At 35.8% G+C, this 10,018-nt stretch overlaps 1 pseudogene; it reads right to left on the minus strand.

Annotated features, from left to right (window-relative positions):
* Positions 1–8,707: 8,707 nt before the first annotated feature.
* Positions 8,708–9,627, minus strand: LOC118857776 (annotated as a pseudogene).
* Positions 9,628–10,018: the final 391 nt, after the last annotated feature.

The following is a 10,018-nucleotide window of genomic DNA, read 5'->3' on the forward strand; positions in this document are numbered from 1 at the left end:
TTCATTCTTATGAGTTTCCTTTCACTTCTCAGCTGACACACTTATAGAATTTTAGTCCCTAAGATCCTACCTCTATTTCCACTAGGTCAATGGTTATCAATGTGAGGGTCATGGATTTATCATTTTTAAATACTTTAAAATTATTTCAATGTAATTAGTTTCATTTGCAATCTTAAGTACTTTCCCTTCCAGTATCATAAACTCTAGGAGAAAGATTTCAGTTCCTACTATTGATTCCATCTTTTCCATCCTAGCAGTGAAATCCCTTTTGTTCAGGACAACCAGATTCAGTATATAATTTCATCTTATTCATTCCTTTATTGTTTTTAATATATATTTTTATTTGTTTCATCACTTATTTCCCAACTTCATGTAAAATTTTGACATTATTTTTTTAAATTTTGACTTTCAAGTTTTATCCCTCTCTCCACCTCTTTCATTCCTTTGAGAATGCAAGCAATATGATATTAATTATATATGTGAAGTCAGGCAAAACATATTTCTGTGTTAGCCATGTTGCAAAAGAAAACCTACCCACAAAACCGATAAAGCATCCTTCTATCTGCATTCAGGGTTCATTAGTTCTCTCTCTTGAGGTGGATAGCATTTTTCGTGGGGAGTCATTTCTTATTCTCTTGGATCATTATTTTGATCAGAGTGGATAAGTCTTTCACAGCTGATCATCCTTACACTATTGCTCTTACCATGTACAAGATTCTACTAGTCCTGCTCATCTGAATGTGTATCAGTTCATATAAGACATCCCAGTTTTTCTGAAACCATCCTGCCTGTCATTTTGTATAGCATAATAGTATTCCATCATATGTTCTCTGATGGACACTTCCTAAATTTTCTTTACTTTGCCACCACAAAAAGCAATATATGAATATTTTTGTACAAATAGGTTGTTCCACCTTTCCTCTGATCTCTTTGGGTTACAGATCAATTTGTAGGATTGAAGGGTATACACAGTTTGAGTGTCCTTTATGCATATCTCCAAATTATTCTCCAGAATAGTTGGACCACTTCACAACTCCACCAACAGTGTATTAGGGTCCCAATGTTGCCACATCCCCTCCAGCTTTTGTCCTTTTCCTTTTCTATCTTTTGTGTGCAGGCTTGTTATCCCATGAATTTTTTCCTGGTTTTTTCTTAGATTTTGTCTTGTGGCCTTAACAGGAGTGTAAGAGTACTGATTGAACTATATTTTTCATTTCTTTTAACTATACTCTATGGAATCTAGATTGGTGGACTAGTATAGGAAATTTTCTTCCTCCATTGTTTTACTGAGTTTAAAAACCATTTCTTTATTATTGAAAGAGGAAAAACAAATCCATTCTAACTCATGATTATTGTCGCTCTATTCCTGATCTGGAACCATTCCTATATATCATATCAGACATCTAAAGGATATTCTCCTTGTTGTTCAGTCATGACTCTCCAGACTCTTCATGACCCATTTTTGGAAGTTTTCTTGGCAAATATACTGGAGTTGTTTTCCATTTCCTTCTGTTCATTTTTACAAATGAGGAAATGGGGCAAACAATGTCACATAGCTAGTAAGTGTGTGAGGCCATATTTGAACTCACGAAGTTGAGTCTTCCTGATGCCTAGCCAAGTGCTCTATCCACTGTATCACCTAGCTGCCTTTTTACCATCTGTTACCATCTTCTAATTTGGTCACTATGCCATCTCTATTTCTGGCCAACTACCGCAAACTGACAGATAGGCAGAAGAGCACTGGGAGTGGCAGCATCTTACCCTTTGCCCCATACAAATATTTCCTTTTCCTTAGCCATACCAGTCATCATCCAGAGAGGCAGCTATAGTGGTGAAATGGAAAGCCATCCTCACCAACTGTTGCCCACAGAGCAGGAAAGCTGCTTTAGCTAAAGCAGCAGGTTACTGTAAAGGAAATACATTTGGCATCAATTGCTAGGTAAGTTAAACTATACCATGATCTCAGCCTTCAACTATAGGACGATCCTGATTGAGACAACCAATGACCCTGACCCAGGAACATTGGGGAATAGCAGTGTCTCCCAAACCACCAGACCTGCTTCCATACCAGCCCCTGCAGCCATCACTGGGGGAAAAGTTATCATGAGGAAACCTTCCTCATCACCACCAACAACTACTTATCAACTACTACCCAACAGGAAGCAGGTCTTAAGAACCCCGAGAATGGCAGGAATTCCCAGACTGCAGATCTTGCTTCTAGCCAAGCCCTCATCTTCTGGGGATGTGCTTGCTTTGAAGAAGGGGCCAGTTATTTTCACCAATAGCCCATCAATTGCCACCTATGGGGCAGGCAAGGAAGCCTAGCTTAGGGACCTTGAAGAAGGGGCAGTGGGCAATATACACCAGGCAGGTCAAACTGTTCTCACCACCTCAGCTCAGAACCAAGGCCCTGAACAGAAAAACCTTGGAAATAGCAATGCTTGCCCATCATTTACCTCAGCTGTTATCCCAGGAACCCTATGGAGAACTGATCCTTTACATGTTATAGCCACAGCTACTGAATACTCAGAAAAGAAAGTTCTTGTCTCTGATGTCCTTGGCACTATCAAATGGTTCAACATCATAAACTGATATAATTTAACAGTGAAAATGACAACAAAGAAAAGGCATTAACATTTGCTGAGCCTTTGCACCCTAACTAGCATGGCTCCCTTTTAACTGACTTGCAGTCAAGACCTTAAAAATGTGTTGTCCTCCTCATTTGAATTTAGCTCTTTGAGATAAGAAAAAGGAAACTACAGACCAACTTTCATAATGAATATTGATGTAACAATTTTCTACAAATTACTAGCAAAGACACTCAGTTTTATATCACAAAGGTCATACATTGTCACTAGGTAGGATTTATGCCAATAATGCAAAGTTGATTGTGTATTATAAAAGCTATAAGTATAATTGACCAAAACAATAATAAATTATACAATTTAATCAATAGATGAGGAAAAAGTTTTTGACAAAAGAGAATATCTGTTTCTGCTAAAAATATAAAACAAAGGAATAAATGGAGATTTTCTAAAAATGATAAGTAGTATCAATCTAAAATCAAGACCAAGAGTAATCTGTAAAAAGGATAATATCAAAGCCATCCCAATAAGATCTGGAGTGAAGTAAAAATGTCCATTACCACCAATACTATTCAATATTGTAATAGAAATTCTAATTTATGGCAAGAAAACAAGAAAAAGAAATTGAAGGAACAAATAGGGAAGGAGGAGAGAAAATTATTATTGTTTACAGATGATGTCATGAAATCCTTAGAGAATTCTGGAAAATCAGTTAAATAAGTTGAAAAAATAGCTGTATCAAAGTTGCAAGATATAAAATCAAATGAGCCCATACAAATCATCAACATTACTATATATTATGAGTGAAACAGTAAAAAAAAAAGCTAGAAGAGAAATTCCATTACAATAATTGTGAGCTGTTTAAAATGGATTGTAGTCAACTTGCAAAGAAACACAGGAACTGTATGAACAGAAGGAAAAAAATATTTTCATAGAAATAAAGACAGAACTAAACAATTAGAAAAATATAATTGTTCATGGGTAGTAGGCCAAGCCAATATAATAAAAATGACAATGATACCTAAATTAATTTATTTATTCCATGCCCTATCAAACTCTCAGATAAATTATTTTGTAGAATTTGAGAAAATACTAACAACATTGATTTGGAAGAACAAAAAATCTGGAATATTAAGGGAATCAATTAAAAAAAAGTGAAGTAAGGTGGGCTAGCAGTACCAGATTTCAGTCCATATTACAAAGTGGTAATCATTAAAGCAATATGGTATGAGAAGAGATATTGAGTTGTTGATCAGGGAAATGAATTAGGCATGCAATATACAGAAGCAAATAAGAGTAGTAGCCTAGTGTTTGATAAACCCAAAGATCCTAGTTATTGGGATCAGAACTCACCATTTGATGAAAATTGCAGGGAAGCCCAGCAGAAACTAGGCATAGACACATTTCTCACCATATATTAAGATAAACTTAAAATGGGTACATAATTTAGACATAAAGTATGATATAAACAAATGATGGCAGCATAGAAATTTACTTCTCAGATCTACAGATAAGGAAGTGTTCATGACCATATAGGAGATAGAGAGGACCATGGAAGTTAAAATGGCTAATTTTGATTACATGAACTTAAAAGCTTTTGCACAAGCAAAACCGATGCAGCAAAAATTAGATAGAAATCAAGAAACTAGGAAAAATTTATGGCATATTTCTCTGACAAGGTTTCATTTCTCAACTATATAAGGAACTGAGCCAAATATATAAACAAAGAGCCATTCGCCAAATAACAAATGCTCAAAGATTATGAATGGTCAGTTTTCAAAACAAAAAGTCATAACTATTAATTAGTCATCATAATAAGAATGCTCTTAATCACTAATAATTATATAAGGCAAATTAAAACAATTTTGATGTAACACTTCACATCTCTCAGATTGGCTATTGTATTTTGTGAAAAGCTTTTTCTACATCTATTGAGATAATCAAATGATTACTTTTCATTTTGTTGTTGATATGGTCAATTATGCTGATAGTTTTCCTAATGAACCAGCCCTACATTCCTGGTGTAAATCCCACCTGCTCCTAGTGTATTATCCTGGTGATAAATTGCAGTAATCACTTTGCTGACATTTTATTTATAATTTCCCCATCTATATTCTTTATGAAAATTGGTCTATAATTTTCTTCCTCTGCTTTGTCTCTTCCTGTTTTAGGAATCAACTCCATATTTTTGTCATAAAACAAATTTGATAGGACTCCTTCTTGGCCCATTTTCCAAAATAACTTAAATTGTGTTGAAATGCTTTTAAAATGTTTGGTAGAATTCACTTGTAAATTCATCGGGCCCTGGAGATTTTTTCATTGATGGCTTGTTCAATTTGTTTTACTACTTATTTAAGTATTTTAATACATAAATTTTTTAAATACTTATTTAAGTATTTTTATTTCATTGTCTGTCAGTGTGCAGATTTTATATTTTCTTAAATATTAATCATTTGGTGAGATTCTCTGATTTATTGGCATAAAATTGAGCAAGTTATTTCCTAATGATTCCTTTAATTTCCTGTTTATTTGTGTTGAATTCAATATTTTCATGTTTGTTACTAGATATTTGGTTTTATTCTGTTTTTGAAATTTAAATTTATTTTTTTTATTTTTAGTTTACAACATTTGGTTCCACAAACTTTTGAGTTCCAAATTTTCTCTGCCTTCCTCTCTTCCCTCCCTCACCAAGAAAACATGAAATCTGATATAGGCTCTACATATACATTCATATTAACATATTTTCACATTAGTCATGTTGCAAAGAAGAATGATAACCAACGGAATGAACCATGAGAAAGAAAAAAACAAAACAAAACAAAAAGAGAGAGAGAGCAAATAGTATTCTTTGATCTGCATTCAGAATCTGTAATTCTTTCTCTGGATGTGGATAGCATTTTCTATCATGAGCCTTTTGGAGTTGTCTTAGAACCTTACATTGCTGAGAAGAGCCATGTCTATCAAAGATAGTCATCACAAAATGTGGCCGTAACTGTGTACAATGTTCTTCTGGTTCTGTTCCCCTCACTCAGCATCTGTTCATATAAGTCTTTCCAGTTTTTTTTTTCTGAAGTTTTCCTCCTCCTCATTTTTTATAGCACAATAATATTCCATGACATTCATATACCACAACTTGTTCAGCCATATCCCAATTGATAGGCATCCCCTCAATTTCCAGGTCTTGGCCACTACAAAAAGAGCTGCTATAAATATGTTTGTACATGTGGGTTCCTTTTCCTTTGTCTGATGTCTTTGTGATACAGCTGTAGAAAATGTATTGCAGGGTCAAAGGGTATGCATATTTCTATAGCCTTTTTGGCAAAGTTCCAAATTTTTCTCCAAAATGGTTGGATCAGATCACAACTCTACTAACAATGCATTAGTGTTCCAATTTTCCCAAATCTTCTCCAGCATTCATAATATTCCTATTTTGTCATCTTAGCCAATCTGACAGGTGTTATGTGGTACCTGAGAGTTATTTTGATTTGCATTTCTCTAATCAATAGTGATTTAGAGTATATTTGCTTCTTTTTCTAAAAAAAATCATATTAAACGATTTGTCTACCTTACTATTTTTTTCATACAACCAGTTCCTAGTTTTATTACCTTAATCATTTTCTTTCAATTTTGTTAATCTCACCTTCAGTGTTCAGAATTTCCAATTTGGTGCTTAATTGGGGATTTTTAATTTGTTCTTTTCCTAGTTTTTTTTTTAAGTTGCATGCACAATTCATTGATATACTCTTTTTGTAATTTATTGATGTAAGAATTTAGAGCAATAAATTTTTCCCTAAGTACTGCTTTGACTACATCTCTTAAATTATAGCATGTTGTTTCATTCTTGTCTTTCCGTTAAGTGAAATTATTGATTGTTTCTATGATTTGTTCTTTGACATATTTATTCTTCAGTTCCCAGTTACTTTACTTTTTGCCAAAGTAAAAATACTTTAGTTTTAGATTATGTAGTTTGCAATTACTTTTTAATCGACCTTTTCGCTGCCTTTTCTTGAATGTAATTTTTATTGCATTATGATCTCTAAATGATGCATTTCTGCCATTCTACAGTAGATGTTTGAAGTTTTATGCCTTAATACATAATTAATTTTTGTATAGGTGCCATGTACTGCTGAGCAAAAGGTATATCTTCCTATCAACACTGAAATTTTTCCATATGCCTGTCATATCTATCTTTTCTTTTTTTTTGTTTTTTTTTGTTTTTTTTTAATTTATTCAGAAAGTTTTTATTTATTTATTTATTTAACATATTTGGTTTTCAGCATTGATTTTCACAACAGTTTGAATTACAAATTTTCCCCCCATTTCCACCCTCCCCCCCACTCCAAGATGGCATATATTCTGGTTGCCCTGTTCCCCAGTCAGCCCTCCCCTCTATCACCCCCCTCCCCTCTCATCCCCTTTTCCCTTCCTTTCTTGTAGGGCAAGATAAATTTCTACGCCCCATTGCCTGTGTATCTTATTTTTGGTTGCATGCAAAAACTTTTTTTTTGTTTTTGAACATCTGTTTTTAAAACTTTGAGTTCCAAATTCTCTCCCCTTTTCCCTTCCCACCCACCCTCCCCAAGAAGTCGAGCAATTCAACCTAGGCCACACATGTATCATGATGTATAACCCTTCCACAATACTCATGCTGTGAAAGGCTAACTACATTTTGCTCCCTCCCTACTCATCCTGCTTTATTGAATTTTCTCCCTTGACCCTGTCCCCCTTCCAAAGTGTTTGTTTTGATTACCTCCACCCCCACCTGCCCTCCCCTCCATCATCCCCCCCCTTTTATTTTTTATTTTTTTATTTTTTTTATTTTTTATCTTCCTCCCTCTTCTTTCCTGTGGGGTAAGACATCCAACTGAGTATGTATGGTATTCCCTCCTCAGGCCAAATCCGATGAGAGCAAAGTTCACTCATTCCCCCCTCACCTGCCCTCTCCCCTCCTCCCACAGAACTGCTTCCTCTTGCCACCTTTATGCGAGATAATCCACCCCATTCTATCTCTCCCTATCTCCCTCTCTCAGTATGTTGCTCTCTCATCCCTTAATTTCATTTTATTTCTTTTAGATATCTTCCCTTCATCTTCAACTCACCCTGTGTCTGCTCTCTCTCTTTTACATATCTATATCTATATCTATATCTATATCTATATCTATATCTATACACATACATACACAAACATACATATACACATAGATATATACATACATACACATTCACTTATATATATACATAAACATATATATATATATATATATATACATAAACATATATATATATATATATGCATATTCCCTTCAACTACCCTAATACTGAGGTCTCATGAATCATACACATCATCTTTCCATGTAGGAATGTAAACAAAACAGTTCAACTTTAGTAAGTCCCTTGCAATTTCCGTTTCTTGATTACCTTTTCATGCTTCTCTTGATTCTTGTGTTTGAAAGTCAAATTTTCTATTCAGTTCTGGTCTTTTCACTGAGAAAGCTTGAAAGTCCTCTATTTTATTGAAAATCCATATTTTGCCTTGGAACATGATACTCAGTTTTGCTGGGTAGGTGATTCTAGGTTTTAATCCTAGCTCCATTGACCTCCGGAATATCGCATTCCAAGCCCTTCGATCTCTTAATGTAGAAGCTTCCAGATCTTGGGTTATTCTGATTGGGTTTCCACAATACTCAATACTGATTTTTCCTATATATTGTGAAATGGTGTGCTTTGTACATATTTATTTGCATGTTACCTCCCCCATTAGCTTGTAAACCAATTGAGAGTAAGGACTATCTTTTGCCTCTTTTTGTATCATCAACATTTAGCACAATACCTGGCATATAGTAGGTACTTAATAAATGTTTATTGATTGATTTAATGATTCATACTTGCCTTCAAGCTACATGTAGTCAACCTATGTAGACATACAGAACTTTGATGGGCAACACCCCCCTTCAACCCTTCTGGCACTATTATTTTTTCAATCTTTTATAGAGTTGTACTTTCGCTTGCTAGTGTGGCTATTTACTTACGACATAGCAATAAAATAGCTACTTTGTATTTTTATTTTTTTTATTTTTATTTTTTAGCAGGCATACTTCAATTTATTTGTTTGTAAAAAAAATCTATGTGGTTGCCACAGCAGCTGCCTGGGTCCTCTGGACACACACTTGAGTGTGAGTCTTCACAACACGGTTGGTGAATTCCTTATAGGGAGACTTAATGAACACAGTCTCCTTCCACAGGTCTGGGGTTAGATAGCTGTATGTTCTGGAGATGGCTTCAAAGGGAGCTTTAGCAAAGTTGCCCAGAGTGGCAATACAGCCTCCTGCAGAAGTGTAGCAGTGATTGATTTCAGCCACCATCATGAGCTTCTTAGGCACAGTAGCTGAAACAATGCCAGTAGCTCTAGGAGCAGGGATCAGGAACCCCACATGGCCCAGTGGCCTTGCAGGGCACTGTGTGAGGTTTGCCAATCTTTTTCCTCCTGTAGCCATGTTTCACAGGAACAATGGACACCTTAGTCAGAATGATAGCACCGGGAATAGCTGTAGCCACTTCCTTGGAGCACTTGACACCCAGAACAACATGGCCATTGTAGTCACTGATGGCCACAAAAGCTTTGAACCTAGTATGTTGTCCAGCTCTAGTTTGTTTCTGAACAGGCATGATCTTCAGAACCTCATCTTTCAATGAAGATCCCAGGAAGAAATCTATGATCTCAGACTGCTTGATAGGGAGCGAGAAAAACAGATCTCTTCCAAAGACTTGATCTCATGTTCTTGACTAGGCAGCCAAGCTTAGTGACAGGAACCTATACCTTGTCTTTGGCCTTTCCTCCCTGGGCTCTGTGGCCATGGCCATGGCCTCAACCACGGACCCATCCTCGACCTTGGTCCCCACTGGTGAAGCCACCGTGGAAGCCACACCAAACTCTCACTCCGGGGACTCTGGGGCCTCCCGCACTGGTGTCATCTGCTATTTGGTGTTCACTAGAAGTAACTGTATTTTTCTTTTTTGGGGGGAGGCATGCTGCAAAAGGCATGGGTATTTTATTGCATATTTTCATATTTCATTGGATCTTTCTTTTTTATGTTAATTTTTAAAATTTATTTATTTAACATATTTAGTTTTCAGCATTGAATTTCACAAGAGTTTGAATTCCAAATTTTCTCCCCATTTCTACTCTCCCCCCCACTCCAAGATGACGTACATTCTGGTTGCCCTGTTCCCCATTCAGCGCTCCCCTCTGTCACCCCACTCCCCTCCCATCCCCATTTCCCTTCCTTTCTTGTAAGGCAAGATAAATTTCTACGCCCCATTGCCTGTGTATCTTATTTTCTAGTTACATGCAAAAACTTTTGTTTTGTTTTTGAAAATCTGTTTTTAAAACTTTGAGTTCCAAATTCTCTCCCCTCTTCCCTTCCCACCCACCC

This window comes from Trichosurus vulpecula, chromosome 7, assembly GCF_011100635.1.
Source record: "Trichosurus vulpecula isolate mTriVul1 chromosome 7, mTriVul1.pri, whole genome shotgun sequence".
Lineage (NCBI taxonomy): Eukaryota > Metazoa > Chordata > Mammalia > Diprotodontia > Phalangeridae > Trichosurus > Trichosurus vulpecula.